We start from the raw sequence: 22,614 nt of genomic DNA, 5'->3' as shown, positions 1-22,614 counted from the left end.
GTTCAACATTTTTTTTAAAAAATTGGATCATAGACCAATATATAAGTAAATTCTAAGGCTGATTTGGAATAGAATTTTACTTTTTTTCAGGTAAACTGTGTTCTCACCTTAGAAGGAGCTATGCCTGATGCTAACCCTTTTTTTTTACGGTCCTTTTCCCATCCTGGCTTGTCCCAAGTTGATCGGATTGGGAGCCCATTAATTCCTCACTCTGCCTTCTTGCTCCATGGAAACCTCCAACTTGCTGAAACAGCAGAGATGCTGAGAATAACTAGAGCGGTTTTCTTAGTCATTTCCCTCGTGGTTCCCCCCAGTTTTCCCAATGTTGCTCTATAATACTATCAGACCCAATGAGTTTAGACATTTGACTAAAGAGGAAGTCAGGGATAATTAATTTCTGCCAAGACCTAAGTTCAACACAGTATTCTTTTTAGCTGGCAGATATTTTTGCCAAGCATCGTGTTAACTGAACAGGGAATGGAAACAAAGCATGGATTGTGCTACATGAAATCACTGTCAGCACTTTTTAGTCTTGTAATCAAGCAGATTTGAGTGTGACTTCTTAAAAAAAAATCAGGATATCACTGTTGCCACCACCTGGCTCTTCTTACATTTTAGATGCATGAGTGAAGGAAAAATTCTTAGAAGAGATTAAAGTAGAATTTTTTTTTTTTAAGATAATATGTCACTTTAATATTTCCAGAATTCTTGGCTCTAAACTACTTCACAAGATGAATTGACAACAAATTTGAGGAAATAACTAAATGGTGAACCAGAGCCTGGAAACTTCGGGGAAAATAGCTACTATAAAGTGAGATAGTACCCAGGAAACTGCAAAGTAGTAAGCTCCCCAATTCTGCGCTGTGCCATGTTCCAATTTTTCACAGCCTTGTCTTTGCTTTGGATTAAGTGCAGCTATAAGACACTGGGAATAGGCAAGGAACAGCTAATTCAGGAAGATTTTATTACAGTGGCAGAAAGAACAGGAGCACCTGTTATGTTTAAAGCATTGTGCTGGATACTGGAGAAGAAAGAGGAAGCAAGTAAGAGAAGGCAGAAAAAGGAAAAAAAATTGAAAAGAAAGCAGAGAGAGATGGATTTCTGATGTTCATTTTATTTGCTTTCGGAAATTAGCCATTTACAGAAATGCCATTCACCTATTGTTTCTTTTTCTTTTTCTTTTTTTTTTTTTAAGATTTTTCTTTAGGGCTTCCCTGGTGGCACAGTGGTTGAGAATCTGCCTGCCAATGCAGGGCACACGGGTTCGAGCCTTGGTCTGGGAAGATCCCACATGCCGCGGAGCAACTGGGCCCGTGAGCCACAATTGTCTGGAGCCTGTGCTCCGCAACAAGAGAGGCCGCGATAGTGAGAGGCCCGCGCACCGCGATCAAGAGTGGCCCCCGCTTGCCACAACTAGAGAAAGCCCTCGCACAGTAACGAAGACCCAACACAGCCATAAATAAATAAATTACAAAAAAAAAAAAAAAGATTTTTCTTTAATGTGGACCATTTTTAAAGTCCTTATTGAATTTGTTACAATATTGCTTCTGTTTTATGTTTTGGCGTTTTGGCCCCGAGGCATGTGGGATCCTTAGCTCCCTGACCAGGGACTGAACCCGCACCCCCTGCATTGATTGGAAGGCAAAGTCTTAAACCACTGGATTGTCAGGGAAGTCCCTCATCTATTGTTTCTTATCCCCAATAGGTATTAAAGGTAAAAAACCTAAGGCGGCAGGATAGTAAAATCCACAACCACCAAGGAACCAAAGAAAGTTTTTATTTTTAAATTTTTTTATATATATTTATTTTTGGCTGCGCTGGGTCTTCGTTGCTCCGCGTGGGCTTTCTCTAGCTGTGGCTAGTGGGGGCTACTCTTTGTTGCGGCGCACGGGCTTCTCATTGCGGTGGCTTCTCTTGTTGTGGAGCACGGGCTCTAGGCACGCGGGGTACAGTAGTTGTGACACGTGGGCTCTAGAGCGTGGGCTCAGTAGCTGTGGCGCATGGGCCTTGTTGCTCCACGGCATGTGGGATCGTCCCGGACCAGGGCTCGAACCCGTGTCCCCTGCATTGGCAGGCGGATTCTTAACCACTGCACCACAGGGAAGTCCCCCAAAGAAGGTCTTTAAAATGTCTTTTTAAAAGACTGTACATTTTGATCGCAAAACTAAAAGAATCTTACTATTAAAAACTAATTTAAGCAACAGAGAAGTACATAATGAAGTGAATCTAGTAAACATTAGCAATTTAGTATATTCCTACAGGTGTTTTAGTATATGTAATATGGGTGGTTTTTACATGTCAATTTTAATGGGCTGTTAATACATTGTAACAGGATTATACCATACATTCCTCTTCTGAAAGCCTTTTTTTTTTTTCCACTTGGCATTACACTTTTCAGCCTCTTTGCATGTCAAAATTTAGAAATCTATCTGAGATAATTTAGATAAATGTTAAAAATTGACAACTACATTCAAGAACATTAAGATTCCCTATTTTCTTTATTAAACGTTTTAGCCGGGATTGAAATAGGGTTTCTTCCTTAAATATTCTCTATCAAAACATTTCTGATAATGAAGAAAAGAGTGAAATTCAGATAGTTGAACCAGGGAAAGATTAAGTTTTTTGGTTCTTCCTAACATCTGTGACTTTGTCATTCCATTAAAAAAAAAAAGGATCATTAACTTTAACATCACTATTAACTTTGTCTTTCCAGACATTTTCATACATACACATGACATATAAACAGAATTGTCATCTTTCCTATCCGAATATAAGATTACATCATGCATTTTGTTCTGCAACTCACTTTTTCTAACTAAAAATATGTATCTTTCCCCATCAATGAATTTAATTGCTGTATTGACTCATGCTAATTGCTGTATAATATTACACATAATTTGTTTCTGTTTTGATTATTTGCCATTACAAATTATGTTGCTGTTAATGACAGCAGTTTAAAGTCTTTCAGTTATCCTTTCTTTTGGTCACGGGATTACCAAGTATACAAGCATAATAGAAGGAAATAAGGTGAAAAAGGAAATTATAAAGTCACCTGCCAGCCTCTCATCTTTCCACATCCCTTTTGAAAATCTAGCTCTTTTCATCTTCCTCCCTAAAGGAGGTGGATGTTACTTCCAATGTCATATTTTACTTTATTATATTTTAGCTTTTAAAATTCACGTTGTCTTGATTTTCAGCTTGCATCTCCATTTCAGTTTGTGACTGAAGAAAAGAGGCACACTAGGTTGAATTTGCCTGGGTCTTCTGAATTCCACAGTCTGGATTCAAAGCCCAGAAGTGGGAAGAGTGTAGACTTTGCTTAGTGAATTTCAAGCACCCAATTCTCAGGGTAAAGGACAAATTTCATCCTGTTCTGAATAATCCTACTATTCAGAAGACTTGGTGTCTACAGGGAAAAAACGCCATGACTTTGAGACCCAAAGGTAAAGGCAGACAACTGCGAGACGAGGCAGGAAAGGGGGGAGGGCCCTTAGTAAATACTGCATGCCTCCCGGGGCCCAGTGAGCTTTGCCTCAAGTGGGAGATAAAGGGAATTTGTTAGATAAAGAAGCAGTTGGGGCCGACAAAAGCTTCTGGCACAGGAAGTTGGTTCGACCGAAATGTAGGCATTTGAATAGATTCCTCTGTGTGAGGTTGAAGTGAAACCAGATTGAAAAGCAGCAGCTGGTGGCGAGCTTCTCCTTAAGGGCTTCCCAGTTCCTGGGTGGTTGGTGTCTACCCTGTGGTCCCTTGAGAGAGTGTCCTTGAGAATTTTAAAAGGTTAAATGCCTGGGAAATTACTTTAATGCAAAGTAGCTCTACCTCCAAGTATAACTGCGTAGGAAGCTATTGAACAGAAAACCTCACAGATCAAATTGAGATGCTAGAATCCTATTAAATGAATTAAACTCACACGGCACAAAGCATGGGGCAGGAGATGAGTCAGTCTAATGCACTTAGGGTCTCAAGAGGGATAGAAAGTGTAGCAATGTTCGTGTGACCCGTCTCTCGGATGCATGATGTGGTGACAGTGACTGAGGATGGAGGACGAGAATTTGAGATTGAATTAAGGCCACGGTTTTGCAGAAGGAATATAGCTGGACAGTCATGCGGCTTGCTCTGTCTGGGACATTGAAAGCAGGTACTCCTGGCCACAAACATAGTTCTCCTTAGCTTGATGAGCAGCTGTGGAATTTATTTTCACAACTTAGGCAGAATACAAGTGGGGTTGGAATGGGTGTCACCAATGGATGGCCAATTTAAGAGCTATGGATGTTGGGTGCCTCTAGTACATAAGGATATTTAGTGCTGGAATAAATAAGAGTATTGGGTTCCTCTTGCTCCTCCCATTCTGTTCTGTGCACATGTACATCTAAATCTCATGTCTTATTTAGCTATAGTTAATGTGCCATATAGGTTACGTAAATTTCATTTGTTTTCCATAGTCAAAGTGAACATTCTCAGACAATACAGTAAATGCACTTTACACCGATTAGCCACACAATTCCTGTCCTCCTGCAACTCTTCTCTAATTCTTAGTTAGCCTCCCCCAGATCCTAGATATCATTTCTTAGGTGTCTTATCCATCCTCAGCCACTTAAACCAACAATCCATTCCCCAAACTGTAAGGCTTTGTGGATTCCTTCAGTGCTGTCTGATGAACCATTAAACACAAGTGTGCCAATTCCCACAGATTCCTTGATCAATTTCTACTTGATCAATTTCTATCTCGTTAAGTCAATAAAAATGGTTCCTTTTATCTATTGAGACTCTACCCTCTACAGATAAAAAGCCCTTAAGTATCTGCTATATCAGTCTTTGTCAGGATAAGAGAAAAATGATTTATTATTCTTAATTCCATGGATGGCTCTTTGCCTTTCCTTATGCTGTTTGCATCTTCCAAAAGAATAGTAAAAACTCGAGTTTCATCTTGGAGGAAAATACGTATAAAAGTATTTTACATTTATACAGACCTCTTTTATGTAGGAAAATAGTTAAAAATTTTATTTCATATGATCCTTAAGCTACCCTCTGAAGCTAACTACCATTTATATGTAAAAAACTGAACTTCCCTGGCGGTCCAGTGGTTAAGACTCTGCACTTCCAGTGCAGGGGCACAGGTTCCATCCCTGGTCCGGGAACTAAGATCCTGCAAGCCGTGCAGGAGGGGCAAAAAAAAAAAGGAAAAAAGAAACTAACATTCTGGAAACTTAAGTAACACATCCAGTGTTGTATTAGATATTATCTTAGTGGACTCCAACTAAGGTTTATAGCAACTATGTGCCCAGTACTGTGATAACTACTTAAATTTCATTCTCTCAATTAGTTTTCATAAAACAAGATGAGATATTCATTTTTTTTAACTTTTTATGGCATGTGATATTTTAAAATATATTTATTTTATTTACTTATTTTTGGCTGCGTTGGGTCTTTGCTGCTGCGCACGGGCTTTCTCTAGTTGCGGCGAGCGGGGGCTACTCTTTGTTGCGGCGCGTGTGCTTCTCATTGAGGTGGCTTCTCTTGTTGCGGAGCACAGGCTCTAGGCGCGCGGGCTCAGTAGTTGTGGCTCGCGGGGTCTAGAGCACAGGCTCAGTAGTTGTGGCGCATGGGCTTAGTTGCTCTGAGGCATGCTGGATCTTCCTGGACCAGGGCTCGAACCCGTGTCCCCTGCATTGGCAGGCGAATTCTTAACCAGTGCGCCACCAGGGAAACCCAAGAATAGACATTTTTAACAAGTACCCTAGATAATACTCAAGCACAGTAAAATCAGAGAATCAGAGTCTACTGAAAAGAATTTGAATTCATTTTTACAACAAGAAAATCCTACCGGAGGAGGTTCCAGGCTGGTGAACATACGGAGGTGCTGGGAGGGTGATGTTCCTGGAGGGGGCATGGAAGCCCCACACCTCTCCCCCATACCTGGCCCTGTGCACCTCTTCCATCTGGCTGTCCCCGAGTTATATTCTTTGTAATAAACCAGTGATCAAGGTCACAATAAGTACATGGCTACAGTTCCTTCAGGAGGTGCACATATGCTCAACCAGGCATCCTCATTTTTAAATAAACCTGGGAAAATTTGGAAAATAGAATTTAAAAAAAACTTAAAAACCACTTTTGAGAAAATCATAATTATTTTAGCCAAAAGGAGGTAAATATAAAATAAATTGGATCAGTTTAGGTATGAAAAAAATCCTACTGGATTTCTGTAGCTAATTTTGCAAACTTTTACACTAGTTTGGCCAATCTATTGCAGTCATTCTTTTTTCAATGCTCAAGTTGTATTGTCTTAGGACAATGAAAGTTCCTTCAAGTTAGTTGCCTATGTACTTTTGTTGGGAGAACATTGGTCATATAGTTCATTTTTGGAGGGACAGTTGGCTGTTCTTGCCCATTTTACACATTCTCCTGGAATTGGCCATTTCTCCAAGGAGCCTTTGTTACTTTTACTGAGGAGTGATATTCAGAGACCAAAATTCTCATCACTGATGTTGCTTATGGTTACTCCGGTTCCCAAGAGAACTGCTGCTGTTATTGGCTTTCCATGCAGACAATTAAAAAGCCAGAAAAATTTCAGAAGCCTTTCAGCAAACTTTCCCTCACATATTATCCAGAATTGATATAAGCCCATGATTAAACTAACAGTTTGACAAATGAGATCAGCATAATTGGTTTATATCAAATAAGATTCACCTCCTGATAAAAAGACGATGGCCTTTACAAAGGAAACAAAAGCAAAAATAAACAAATGGGACCTAATTAAACTTAAAAGCTTTTGCACAGCTTTTTCTGATGACTGCTGATTTTCAACAAAAGGAAAAGACAACCTACTGAATGGCAGAAAACACTTGCAACTTATTTGACCAATAAGGAGTTAATATCCAAAATAGATAAAAGCTCATACAACTCAATATCAAAAAAAAAAACAACCCAGTTAAAAAATGGGCAGAAGACCTGAACAGACATTTTTCCAAAGAAGGCATACAGATGGGGACTTCCCTGGTGGTCCAGTGGTTAAGAATCTGCCTTCCAGTGCATGGGACATGGGATCTGGTTGGGGAACTAAGATCCCCCATGCCACGGGGCAGCTAAGCCTGCGCACCGCAACTGGAGAGAAGCCCACACACCACAGCTAAGACCCGAAGCAGCCAAAAATAAATAATTTTTTTTTTTTTTAAAGAAGGCATACAGATGGCCAACAGACACAATGAAAAGATGCCCAGCATCGTAATCATTAGAGAAATGCAAATCAAAACCACAATGAGATATCATGTCACACCTGTCAGAATGGCTACCATCAAAAAGACCACAAATAGGGACCTCCCTGGTGGTGCAGTGGTTAAGAATCCGCCTGTCAATGCAGGATCCCACATGCCACAGAGCAACTAAGCCCGTGTGCCAACAACTACTGAACAACTACTGAACAACAACAGCTACTGAGCCTGTGCTCTAGACCCCGTGAGCCACAACTACTGAAGCCTGTGTGCCTAGAGCCTGTGCTCCGCAACAAGAGAAGCCACCGCAATGAGAAGCACGTGCACAACAACAAAGAGTAGTCCCCCCTCTCGCCACAACTAGAGAAAGCCCACGTGCAGCAACGAAGACCCAACGCAACCAAAAATAAATAAATAAAAATAAATAAATTTATTTAAAAAAAAAAGACCACAAATAACAAATGTTGGTGAGGACGTGGAGAAAAGGAGACCCTCCTACACTGTTGGTGGGAATGTAAATTGGTGCAGCCGCTATGGAAAACAGTATGGAGGTTCCTAAAAAAACTAAAAATAGAATTACCGTAAGATCCATCAATTCCACAGCTGGCATATATCTGAAGAAAATGAAAACACTAATTCAAAAAGATATATGCACCCCAATGTTCATAGCAGCATTATTTACAATAGCCAGGATACAGAAACAAACTAAGGATCCATCAACAGATGAATGGATAAAGAAGATGTGTGATTTATATATATGTGTGTGTGTGTGTGTATATATATATATATATATATATATATATATATATATATATATATATATATATATATATATATAGGAATACTACTCAGCCATAAAAAAAGATAAAATTTTGCCATTTGGGACAACATATATGGACCTAGAGGGTATCATGTTTAGTGAAATAAGTCAGACAGAGAAAGACAAATACTGTATATTATCCTTTATATGTGGAATCTAAAAAATAAAACAAACAAATGAATATAACAAAACAGACTCACAGATATAGAGAACAAAGTAGTGGTTACCAGTGGGGAGAGGGAAGTGGGGAGGGGGAAGATAGGGATAGGGGATTAAGAAGTACAAGCTACTATTTATTGATATAAAATAAATAAGGGGACTTCCCTGGCAGTCCAGTGGTTAGGGGTCCACCCTTCCACTGCAGGGGGCACGGGTTGGATCTTTGGCCTGGGAGCTAAGATCCCACAAGCCGTACAGCACGGCCAGGAAAAAAAAAAAAAAGCTACAAGGACATATTGCACAGCGCATGGGATATAGCCAATATTTTCTAATAACTATAAATGGAGTATATTTAAAAATTGTGAATCACTTTGTTGTACACTTGAAACTTATATAATATTGTAAATCAACTATACCTCAATTAAAAAAAAAGTCAGTGGCATTTAGGAGAGGTTAAACCAATTGGGTATGAGTGGAAAACCAACAGTTTCTGCTACATAGTAATGAGTGTAGAGCTGCTGCAGATACACAGTTGTAAAGTTAATTTTACAAGGTAGAGAGCCCATGAATACTACCAAATATATAAGGAAACTGCATATTTGACTGAGTTCACTTTAATAATATATTAAGTTTAAAAAGCAAGCCAAAAAATCATATGAATAATTTATTCTATTTGGATTTAAAAATACATGCCACAATATACCAAAAAAAATTCTGGTAGGTTACAAGTATATACCCAGAGTTTGCATTTCGGATGAGTGGATAAATGATGAATTATTTAGGACATAGAAATAATAATTGTTTTATAGAGTCCTGCTTCATTGTTTGGGTCACCTATATTTTAGATTTGGTGTACCACCCCAAGAAACAGTAGTAGGGATATTTTTTTAAGTTAATAATAAAAACTCTATATTAAAGAATTTCAATTAATTTACTAATAAAGGAATTTCTTATGACTTGATTTTTAAAACTCTCATAATTAAGACATCTCTGTTTTGAAATTTGAAAAGAAAAATCCATGTTTATTGCACAGTGTTAAAAAAAAAATTCTGAAGGATGTATAGTTTTTTTTTTTTTAAATGCAATTTCTTCCATCATGTCTGTCTATTACCCCTCTCCAGCTCTCATGCACAAGTAACTTTAGAATTTGGTGTATATTGTAACTACAGATCTCTCTACATAAATGTGTGTGTGTGTTAGTAATTTCATATATTCTATCTCAATTGCTGAGACATTGATTATATTCAGATTATGAAACCAGTTCACAAAGGGAAAAAAACTTGGAATGTAATATCAGCTATTATGTATTGTATAAAAAAGTTTCACTTTATCAACTGGCTTATCCCAGGGGACAGCAAGTATTTGATATCAAGACTAAAATAAATTTAAAATGCATTAAGGTTTGCTGTGAGGATTTAATTAGGTAATCATCTGATGTGTTTTTTTTCTGGCTCATAGAATATATGCAACAAATGTCAGTTATGTGCATGGAAATATAAAATATGAATACCCTTGAGCATTTCTAGGAATTTATGTAAGGCATTATTCAGACAACCACACAAAGATACTCACTGTAGCATTGCTGGTAATAGATTAGAAAAAAAAATGTTTAAGTCTAAATGTCCACCAATAGGACTTTGCTTAAACATGTCCTGACATATCCAAATACTGTAGTATTTATGCAGCCATAAAAAAAAAGAAAAGATGAGGTGGATTAAATGCATGGGGAAAAATTCCATTGCTTATTAAGGTAAAAAGGCAAATTATTTTACAAGTTAAGGTGATTCTATTTATGTAATATACAGACATAAATAAAATGTGGGAAAGATAGATATATACCAAAAAGCAGTGTTTATCTTTAGGAAGGAAAATTTTGAGGGCATTTTCACTTTCTATTACTGGAATCTTTTTAGAGCATATATTACCACGTAAAAATAATAAATATTTCTATTTGGGAAGAATAAAAGTAGCATCTATGGAAATAAATAATTACCAGTCAGTAAAAGTAACCTTTTTGAAATATGAAAATAGATCATGTATTTGTCTTATTACCTTTAGGGAAGGCTAGAATCCTGGAACTCTGGGTTTTGAACCACAGATTAGACAAGTCTGCTTTGGGCAAAGCCACCAAAGGCGGCATGAAGCTCACTTGGAGGGTCACACCTCCCCCCAGTGCCCTGGGCTCACCAATTTCCTGTTTTAGAACCTTGGGAAGTTTCCTTCTCCTCACCATATCTTCCAGGACAAGGGAATGGTTGCCTAGGCATGTTCAATTTCGTGTAGTTCAGATGGAAATCCATGTACAATGGTAATTAGATATACATAGATATGCCTGATAAACTGGCGGTGGGGGAAGGTCCTGAGCCCCAACAGTGTATATTGCAAAATGATCACCACAATGAGTCTAGTTACCATCCATCCCCATACGTAGGTACAAATTCTTTTTCTTGTAATGAGAACTTTTAAGGTCTACTCTCTTAGACCAATGTTCTAAGCGCCAGAGATACAGCAGTGAAACAACCAGAAAAAAATATCTACAAAAATATTAGAACCAGGAAACTGTAGCAATTCTAAGCATTCACTATGTGTTCGCGACTGTATTTTATACCATCTCCAAGAAGATTACAATTTCAAATAATTTGACTCATTTTCATTCAACATCACACATCATATCCAGAATGTTTTTATAGTGAGAAAATATTATCACTTTTGGTAAGACTTTGTTACGTGAAGGAAGGTTATAAATTGTATAAAGCATTATTGATTATAGCACCCATTCTAAGATGGCCTAAACAAGTTGGTAGAAGGTAACCATAGTTCATAAAAGGAAATTGCCCATGTGCAAAAACCACTGAAATATTTGTCAAGAATAAAGGCTGTAGCCCAAATTTTTTGCATTGTTTCAGGGGAAAAAAGTAGGTGGACAGTCCTAAATTCCTGATCAATTAAGTGATTCTCTAGCTAGCAAAAAGAGTGGTCAACGAATTAACTTTTCTTTTACTTTCTTTGGGCTTAATGTGCTGTTCTTCTAACTTTGTGAGATCAGTTTCTCACCCTTTCATATTTTCTGACATATACGTTTAAAGTTATAAATTCCCTTAAAGCACAGCTTTTTAGCTGTAGCACACAAGTTTTGATACATTTTCATAGTCATTGTGTTCAAAATACTGCTACTGTAAATTCTCTGACCCATTTTAAAAAATTATCTCATTTTATAATTGGATTTTTAAAAATTTGAGTCTTGAGAGTTCTTTATATTTTCTAGATAGGAGTCCTCTGTCAGATATGTGATTTGCAAATATTTTCTCCCAGTCTTTGTCTTTTTAACCTTTAAATAGAAGCTTTCACAGAGCAAGTTTTTAACTCTGGTGAGATCTAATTTATCAGTTTTTCCTTTTATGTGTTGTGCCTTTGGTGTCGAGTCGATAATTTTTGAATTTTAATTTTCCTCCTATTATGTTAATATCTTTTTTTTCAGCTTGTTTTTTTAAATTGAAGTATAGTTGATTCACAATGTTGTGTTAGTTTCAGGTGTACAGCAAAGTGATTCAGATATATATATATATATATATAGACACACATATATATATACACATATATTCTTTTTCAGATTCTTTTCCCTTATAGGTTATTACAAGATATTGAGTATAGTTCCCTGTGCTATACAGTAGATCCTTGTTGGTTATCTATTTTGTATATAGTAGTGTGTATATGTTAATCCCAAACTCCTAATTTATCCGTCCCCCCCTTTCCCCTTTGGTAACCATAAGTTTGTTTTCGAAGTCTGTGGGTTTGTTTCTGTTTTGTAAATAAGTTCATTTGTATCACTTTTTGTTCATTTGATATCATGATATTTGTCTTTCTCTGTCTGGCTTACTTCACTTTTAAGTCCATCCATGTTGCCGCAGGGGGTATTTCATTGATTTTTATGGCTGAGTAATATTCCATTGTATATATATCACATCTTCCTTATCTATTCATCTGTTGATGGACATTTAGGTTACTTCCATGTCTGGGTTATTATAAATTGTGCTGCAGTGTACATTGGGGTGCACATATCTTTTTGAATTATAGTTTTCTCTGGATATATGCCCAGGAGTGGGATCACTGAATCATATGGTAACTCTATTTTTAGTTTTTTAAGGAACCTCCATACTGTTCTCCATAGTGGCTGCACCAATTTAAATTCCCACCAACAGTGTAGAAGGGTTCCATTTTCTCCACACCCTCTCCAGCATTTGTTATCTGTAGACTTTTTGATGATGGCCATTCTGACTGCTGTGAGGTGATACCTCATTGTAGTTTTGATTTGCATTTCTCTAATAATTAGTGATTAACATCTCACATTAGTATGATATGTTTGTCACAATTAATAAACCGATATTTCTAAATTATTATTAACTAAAGTCTACAGTTTAGTCAGATTTCCTTTGATTTTACCGAATATCCTTTTTCTGTTGTAGGATCTTGTCCAGGATACAACATTACATTTAGTTGTCATGTGTCCTTAGGTTTCTCCTGTCTGTGACAGTTTCTCTGACTTTCTATATTTTTGATGACCTTGACAGTTTTGAGTACTAGTCAGTATTTTGTAGGATGCCTCTCTATTGAAATTTGTCTAGTGTTTTTCTCATGATTAGACTAGGATTATGGGTATTGGGGAAGAAGATCACAAAGACGAAATGCCAGTTTCATCACATTATATCAAGGATACAAACTACCAACTTGCTTATCACTGCTGATGTTGACCTTTGTCACCTGGCTAAGGTGGGCTTTGTCAAGTTTCTCCACTCTAAAGTTATTCTTTTTGCCCTTTTTTCCATATTGTACTTTTGGGAAGAAAGTCACTATGTGCAGTCCTCACATAAGGAATGGGGAGCTATGCTCCCCCTCTGTTTAAGGTCGAATACTGTCTCCTCCAAAATGCATGTCCACTCAGAACCTTTGATTATGATCTTATTTGGAAATGGGGTCTTTGCAGATGCAATGGTTAAGATGAGGTCATACTAGATTAGTGTGGGCCCTAATCCAATGATTATAGTGTCTTTATAAGAAAACAGATACACAGAGACACACAGAGGGAAGAAGGCTGGAAGTAGAAGAAGATGTGAAGACGGAGGTAGAGAGTGAAGGGATGCATCTACAGGCCAAGGAATTTTAAGGATTGCCAGCAACAAGAAGCTCCTAGAAGAGCCTTCACAGAGAGCATGACCCTGCAGGTACTTTGATTTTGGACTTCTAGCCTACAAAATTGTGAGGGAATAAATTTCAGTTGTTGTTGCTTGGGGTTTTTTTTTTTGGCCACCCGCGCAGCATGTGGGATCTTAGTTCCCCGACCAGGGATCGAACCCGTGCCCCCTGCAGTGGAAGTGCGGAGTCCTAACCACTGGACTGCCAGGGAAGTCCCCAAATTTCAGTTGTTCTAAGCCACCCAATTTGTGGCAATTTTTTATGGCAGACCTAGGAAACGAATACTGTACACCTTCCTCTAGAATAGAATATCTACATAATTTATCTGGAATAATTCTGCACAGGAGAATAATCTCCCCTTTTTATTATTCAATCATTTATTTATATCAGTATGGACTGGACCATGGATTTTTTTTAGTTGAGGCATAATTTATATATAGTAAAATTTACCAATTAAAACACATTATAAAACTTTTTCTATGCTCACAAGGGCTACTGATTGAATTTTTCTTGTAATCTTTGTCAGGTTTTGTTATCAGAATTATGCTGGTGTCATAAAAGTTGGGAAGTCTTCCTTCCTCCTCTACTTTCTGAAAGAGCTTGTGCGAAATTAATATTATTTCTTCCTTAAACATTTGATTCATCCTTGAAATCATCTGGACCTGGAGATTATTGTGGAGAAATTTTTGCTGATTTATTTTTAAAATTTTATCTAAAAAGCTAATCAGATTTCCTATGTCATCTCACATCTGCTTTGGCAATTTGTGCCTTTCAAGAATTTTTTCCGAGACTTCCCTGGTGTTCCAGTGTGTAAGATTCCGAGCTCCCAATGGGGTCCTGGGTTCGATCCCTGGTCGGGGAACTAGATCCTACATGCATGCCGCAACTAAGAGTTCCCATGACACTACTAAGAAGTCCTCCTGCCGCAACTAAACAGGCTGCAATGAAGATCCCACATGCTGCAACTAAGACCCAGCACAGCCAAAATAAATAAATAAATATTTTTTAAAAATAATTTTTTTCATTTCATCAAATTGTTGAGTTTTGGTATAAAGTTACTCATGCTAAGTATATATATCTATATTACCCTTCTGATGTAACTAGGATATTCCATTTTAAAATTTCCAATATTGGTAAATTATATTTTCTTTGTTTCATGTTCAGTCTTATTATTGATTTATCAATTTTATTAATCTTCAAATAACTAATTTTTTTTAAGACTTTTTTTTTTTTGGCCACACTGCGTTGTTGGAAGCCATCCAGACGCTGCAACACCATGACAAGGTCATGGGGCGCTCCAGTGCGGAACTGCAAGGCGGAACCACACGTGGAAGGTGGACTACACTCCTCGTAAAAGCAATACTTATAATTTCTATATATATAAATTTAAGTGTGGCAGGATTTGCCCCAAGGAAAAATCTTAGATTTCCTGACTTCCCCTTTGAGTACTGTTTGGCAAGGCCCGGTACCTAAAGAGGGACATTGGGAAACAGTGACTAAATCTGGACATAGGGAAATGTTTCTTTGGAAAACACCATCCTCCCTAGAGATATGGCCATATGAGGGTGTTTATGATGGTAATAATAATTTGTGGTTCAATATTAATGGTAGTTTAATGATATTTGATCAATTAACTGGTGAACAGATATGTTCTAGATTAGGGACAAATAGAAATGATTTGGAAAGTTATTCTTTAATAGATTATTGGGATCCTAATATTGTTTGTTGCTATATTAAATTGCCTTTGAGTAGCAATATTCAAAATAGAAATTGTAAAATATATTTTAGATATTTTTATGGCATTATAAAAAAGGAATGTCCATGTAGGAAAAGCTATGTGGGGGCTAAGGATATATAGAATATAAGGATATATTTAGACTTAGATGTTAAGGTTGGTTAACCACCAAGAATAATTCTTAGAACATGTGCTGTACGTAATGGTAACCTTGGAATTTATCTTATGAGAAAATCTAGAAACTAAAAGGTATGGTTTACGTAATCTTTTAAGGAAATCTTTGTGGGTTCAAAATGATTCATTCTTTCGACTCAAAACAATAATATTACAATGTATGTTAATGATTTATGTAATTCTACTGTAATCTATATATGAGTATATGAAATAAAGAAAGCACGAGATGGTGCTATTTTTTTACTTGGCTGAGTCCACGAGTCTCAGTCTCCTTCCTGTTGTTCATCGCCGACGCTGTCCATCCTTTTGGGGTATCCTGGATCCTGTTGGAGCTGGACTCCGACACTGCGTGGCTTGTGGGATCTTAGTTCCCCGACCAGGGATCGAATCCAGGCCCACGGCAGTGAAAGCACTGAGTCTTAACCACTGGACTGCCAGGGAATACCCAGAACTAATTTTTGACTTTGTTAATATTTTTCTCTAGCCTGTCTGCTTTCTATTTCATTGATTTCTGCTGTCTTATTATGTTCTTTCTTCTACTAACTTTGGGTTTAATTTGCTTGTTTCTTTTTTAGTTTGGTAAGGATAAAATGAATATAATTGATTTTAAATCTTTCTTTTTTAATATTATTTAAAGCTATAAATTTCTCTCAAAGCACTGATTTACCTGCATCCCACAAATTTTGATATATTGGTTTTTTTTTAATTAATTAATTAATTATTTATTTATTTGTGGCTGTGTTGGGTCTTTGTTTCTGTGCGAGGGCTTTCTCTAGTTGCGGCAAGTGGGGGCCACTCTTCATCGCGGTGCGTGGGCCTCTCACTATCGCGGCCTCTCTTGTTGCGGAGCACAGGCTCCAGACGCGCAGGCTCAGTAATTGTGGCTCACGGGCGTAGTTGCTCCCCGGCATGTGGAATCTTCCCAGACCAGGGCTCGAACCCATGTCCCCTGCATTGGCAGGCAGATTCTCAACCACTGCGCCACCAGGGAAGCCCGATATATTGTATTTTTAATCAACCATTTGGAAATACTTTCCGGTTTTCCTTGTGATCTTTTTTTTTGACCCACGGATTGTTTATTTACAAGCCTGTTTTTAATTTCCAAGTATTTTGTGGTTTTCCAGTCATAATGTCATTATTGATTTCTACTTCAAATCTGTCGTGGCCAGATAATATATTCTGTAAGATCTGTGCTTTGAAATTTCTCGAGACCTGTTTCATAGCCCAGCATATTGTTTATCTTGGTGAATGTTCTTTGTGCACTTGAAAATAACGGTAATTCTTCAGTCACTGGGTGTAACATTCTATAAATGCAGCTTGGATAAAGGTGGTTGGTAATGTTATTCAAATAGACTATATATCTGCTGATTTTTTGAGTAGCTGCTCTATCTGTTACAGACAGGTGTAAATATTTTTTACTTGTTTATTTCTCTCTTTAGTTCTGTCCATTTTTACTTCATGTATTCTTAAATAGTTTTCGACTCAAGCTCATTGGATCTAAGACCTAGATATTAGGTCTTCCTGATGTATTGTTTCATTGTGTCCTTTCTTTAAAGTCATTTTATTATCCTGTCTTTTTTTTTTTTTTTTTTGGCTGCGCGGCGCAGCTTGCAGGATCTTAGTTCCCCAACCAGGGATTGAAACTGGGCCCTGAGCAGTGAAAGTGCGGAGTCCTAATCACTGGACTACCAGGGAATTCCCTATCACTCTCTTTCAATACTACTTTTCTTGAAGTATATTTTATCTGATATCCTCTCATTCTATTTTGAACCTATGACAATCCAATTTTCAACGACATCATTCCACCAAAACTGTTCCTGTCGAGATCACTAACAATCTCCATATTGCTAAATCCAATGGCAATTCTCAGTCCTTATCTTACTAGGCTCTAAGGAAGGACTCAGCCTTTCCATAATAAAAATAACTCTAAGTCACGTATTAAGATAAAAATTCAATTAATAGAAAACATGCTTACTGTCTAACTCCCTTGGACAAACGTTGTATAATACCTTTATAGTTTTTCTATATTATACTCTTCTTTGTTCTTCTAAAGTGTTATTCCGGGACTTCCCTGGTGGTGTAGTGGTTAGGACTCTGAGCTTTCACTGCCGAGGGCCCAGCTTCAATCCCTGGTCAAGGAACTAGGATTTCATAAACCTCATGGAGTGACCAAAAATAAATAAAGTGTTGTTCCTTTTGTTTTCAAATGTATATTTGACCTCTTTTATAATATGTGTTATCAGTACCTCTTTCACATGTATGTTATCAGTAGACCTTTCCAATAACCTTTTTGGAGTTTACTAATTTATGATAAGGTCTACCTTTTCCTTACCTGCTAAATATTAAATGTCTCATCTTCCACACTGATGAAGCCCCTCTTTTTCTATCTACTATTGCCTAATGATAGGTGTGCCTCACCTTGGAGTGGGTCTTTGGTGTATTCATGTATATAAAGGAGAGCCTATAATTTTAATTTAAAAGCTGGGGTGCTGGTACCTAGGTCCTACCTGTTAAGCATTTTATTTACTTCCTATACTATAGTTTCCATAAATGACAGTGTTTTACTTTTACTAGAAAACTGGCACATTCTTGGACGAATCTAGAGCAACACAGCTCCTGAGACCAGTGGAGGTGGGCTTCCAGGATCTGACCTAGTGTGTATATGGTATAATCCCTTGGTGCCCTATTTCCTTCAGGTGCCAAGGAAACTCCATTTTTCTGAGCTGTTTTCAGAAAGATACTGCTGTTTTCCGGTAAGGATCATAAACTGACCCTGTCTGTCTGTTTACCCATCTGCATGTAGCTTCTTTGTTACTGCTTCTTACTTGGACCCCAGAAGATTTCAGTCTACTATTTTTGGACCTAGAATACATCTACTTTGTATTTATTATTATTATTATTATTATTATTATTTTTTTTTAATATTCAAACAGAAAGTCACAAAAATTATAATCATCCTCATCAGTTCACTCAGTCCCATGTAATTATTTTTTTTTCATCTTGATCTTTTGTTAGCACTTATACGAATTCATCAGTTTTCCATTAGAGTTCTGAAAATGCTTATTCATTCAGTTTAGCAGTATAGTCGGTTACCAGAAACCTGTACTTGTCAGAGTCTACTTTGTATTAATACGGCTTATCCCAAGGGTCAGGATGGGGGCCCACTCCTACTTAGTTCACTGTAAACTATTATGTTTTTCTTTCTGCAAATTTGGAATTGGTATACCAGAAAAAAAATTGGTGTTTTTCTTTTTTTCTTGGTTTATTCTGGCAAGTTTTCCAACATTAATGTAAAGCTCTAATCAAATTTCAACCACCCTCAGGGCTCTGATGAGGTAGAATGGAAACTATGACACTAAGCAAGGATGTAGTAATTTAGAAACAAAATGTGCTTTGAGTCATTATATGCTTCTAATTATCATGAGTATCCTGTAAACTGCAAGTTAATGAACTGTGGAGTGCAACCCACAGGAAATCCTCCTTGAGCCCAGGAAGATTCCAGCAGTTCACCTTTAACACCTAGAGGGTACACTGTAGTCTTATTTTCAAGGACTCACTTCTATTCCAAGTTCTTTTTCAGAATGAGCACAGGCTGCAGTAGGTTATTTTCTTGTCTGTCTTCTCTAACAGAAAATGGCCTCAAATGATTGGTAAACTCCTGCAGAGCAGGGCATTGTATGCCACTGTTTACCCAGGATCATGCTTAGTGCTAGACAGAAAAGCATGCATAGACATCTGTGATAAGGAAAAGAATGAAAAGAAATAGAAATGAAGAGAAAAAGAAAGACAAAGGCAAGAAAGCAGTCTAATAAGTGGCAGGGGGTCTCAGCAAGAATGAACCTCCCAGTCAGAACTAGACACAACTTATCTACAGAGATAAGAGGTGAATGTTTGGGTCCAGGGAGTCAGGATCCTTCTGGGAGTACAGGCAAATTTTTGAGTTTGTGCAGGTATGTTTTTCTCAGTAGAGTCCAAAACTTTTATCAGATTCTCAAAAAGTTCGACTAATACAGAATATAAGCTGTTTTCAGAATCAGTGGTTACCAACCCCTGACTCTTCCCCTCCCCATCCCACCTCTATGACTGCAGTGATGATTTCACAAGTGTATACATCATGGATGTATAAATTACTGAACTGTACACTTTATGCGCAGTTTGTGGTATGTCAATTAAACCTCAATACAGCTGGTTTTTATTTTTTTCATAAATTTATTTATTTTTTTGGCTGCGTTGGGTCTTTGTTGCTGCGCGTGGGCTTTCTCTAGTTGCGGCGAGCAGGGACTACTCTTTGTTGCGGTGCATGGGCTTCTCATTGCAGTGGCTTCTCTTGTTGCGGAGCACAGGCTCTAGGCACACGGGCTTCAGTAGTTGTGGCACGTGGGCTCAGTAGTTGTGGCGCACAGGCTTAGTTGCTCCGTGGCATGTGGGATCTTCCCGGACCAGGGCTTGAACCCGTGTTCCCTGCATTAGGCAGGTGGATTCTTAACCACTGCATCACCAGGGAAGTCCCTATCCACTCTTTTTTAGATTCTTTTCCCATATAGGCCATCACAGAGTATTGAGTAGAGTTCCCTGTGCTATACAGTAGGTCCTTATTTGTTATCTATTTTATATATAGTAGCCATTCCATACACTTTTAAAAAAAATATTTATTTGTTTATTTATTTGGCTGTACCAGGTCTTAGTTGTGGCACACAGGATCTTTGTTGTGGAATCTCTCGTTTCGGCATGCAGGATCTAGTTCCCTGACCAGGAATCGAACCCAGGCCCTCTGCATTGGGAATGCTGAGTCTCAACCACTGGACCACCAGGGAAGTCCCTCCATACACTTCTAAGGTTAATGTATCAGGAGTTGCCAAGACCACCCCCAAGCTCAATGATTCACTAGGAAGACTCATAGGACTCAGCATAGAGTAGTACTCACAGCTAAGATTTATTATAAAGCAAAATCAGCAAAGGGTTTGTGGGGCAAAGCCTGGAAACTGGGTGCAAGCTTCCCCGAGTCCTCTCCCAGGGCAGTCATGGGTATACTTCATTCTCCCAGCGACGACTTGTGACAACATGTGTGAAACACTGTCTACCAGGGAAGCTCATTGGAGACTCAGCTCCCTTGCCCCTTCCACACAGTTATTTCTGCCTTACTCTATTGGCCAAGTCAAGTCATATGGCTGAACCTAAAGTTAAGGGGAAGCATATCTCTCCCTTTTAGTAGAAGGAACTTGTCTTTGTTCATTTGGGCTGCTAAAACAAAAATACCAAACTGGGTGGCTTATGAACAGCAGAAATTTATTTCTCACAGTGCTGGAGGCTGGGAATTCCAAGATCAAGTCACCAGCAGGTTCAGTGTCTGGTGAGAGCCTGCTTCCTGGTTCATGGACTGCCATCTTTTTGCAGTAATCTTACATGGTGGAAGGGGCAAGGGAGCTTTCTTGTGGGGCTTTTATAAGTGCACTAATCCCATTCATGAGAGCTCTGCCTACATGACCTAATCATCTCCCAAAGGCCCCACCTCCTAATACCATCACCTTGGGGGTTAGGATTGCAGTATATTAATTCTGGGGGACACAAACATTCAGACCATAACAGAACTACAAAAACCACTTGGTAGAGAGCATGGAATTGGGTGTGGGGTGGGGTGGGTGAAGAATAGGGGCCATACATATTCCACTTTCTCACACAAAGTCAAACTGTTTTCTAAAGTGGTGGTACAACTTTACACTCTTACTAGCAGTAAAGACAGTCCCCATTTTGCATTCTTGCCTGCAGTTGATATTTACAGACATTCAAAGGTCTGCCAGTCTGGTAGGCACAAATAACAAAAGAAAAACATGGATGAATTGGACTTAATCAAAAATTTAAAACTTTTATAAACTATCTTAACTGCTGTGGTCTGAATGTTTGTGTCCCCCCAATTCATATGTTGAAATCCTAATGACCAATGTGATGGTATTAGTTGCTGGGGGCCTTTGGGAGCTGATCAGGTCATGAGGGTGGAGCTCTCATGAAAGAGATTAGTGCACTTCTAAAAGCTCCATAAGAAAGCTTCCTTGCCCCTTCTGCCATGAAAGAATACAACGAGAAGACTGCAACCCAGAAGGTGGCCCTCATCCAAACAAGCAGGCACACCGAGCTTGGGCTTCAGTCTCCAGACCAAAACTGTGAGAAATAAATTTCTGCCATTCATAAGCTATCCAGGCTACAGTATTCTGTTAAAGCAGTCCAAAAGGACTAAGATATTAACCATTTTTGAATGTACAGTTCAGTGGAGTTTATTCACATTGTTGTGAAGAAGCAGATATCCAGAACTTTTTCATCTTGCAAATATGAAGCTCTATACCCATTAAACAACTCTTGTTTCCCCTTCCCCCAGCCCCAGGTAACCAGTATTCTCCTTTATGTTTCTATGAGTTTGACTGCTTTAATTTGTTTTTCTTTTTTTAAAAAAAATTTTGGGACTTCCCTGGTAGTCCAGTGGTTAATACTCCGTGCTCCCAATGCAGGGGCCCCAGGTTCCATCCCTGGTCAGGGTACTAGATCCTGCATGCCACAAGGAAGATCCCACATGCAGGAACGACGATCTCGCACGCAGCAATGACGATCCCGCATGCCGCAACTAAGACCCAGCGCAGCCAAATACATAAATAAATTTTTAAAAATATTAAAAAAAATTTTTTTGTTGGCTGTGCCATGCAGCATGTGGGATGTTAGTTCCCCAACCAGGGATCAAACCCACATCCCCTGCATTGGAAGTGAGGAGTCTTAACACTGGACAGCCAGGGAAGCCCTGAGTTTGACTGCTTTAAATACCTCACGCAAACAGAATTATACAGTACTTTTCTTCTTGTGACTGGCTTATCTCACTTAGCAGAATGGCCTCAAGATTCATCCATGCAATGGGATATGCAGGATTTCCTTCCTTTTGCAGCCTGAATAATATTCGCTTGGATGTGGGGCTTCCCTGGTGGCGCAGTGGTTAAGAATCCGCCTGCCAATGCAGGGGACACGGGTTCGAGCCCTGGTCCAGGAAGATCCCACATGCCGCGGAGCAACTAAGCCCATGTGCCACAACTACTGAGCCTGAGCTCTAGAGCCACAACTACTGAGCCCGTGTGCCACAACTACTGAAGCCCGCATGCCTAGAGCCCGTGCACCGCAACGAAGAGTAGCCCCCGCTCACCACAACTAGAGAAAGCCCGCACACAGCAACAAAGACCCAATGCAGCCAAAAATAAATAAATTTTAAAAATTAAAAAAAAATTCTCTTGGATGCATATTGTACACTGTGTTTATCCATTCATCCATTGCTGGACACTTGGGTTGCTTCC

Source organism: Balaenoptera ricei, chromosome 10, assembly GCF_028023285.1.
Source record: "Balaenoptera ricei isolate mBalRic1 chromosome 10, mBalRic1.hap2, whole genome shotgun sequence".
Lineage (NCBI taxonomy): Eukaryota > Metazoa > Chordata > Mammalia > Artiodactyla > Balaenopteridae > Balaenoptera > Balaenoptera ricei.
Note: the sequence above shows the minus strand (reverse complement) of the source record.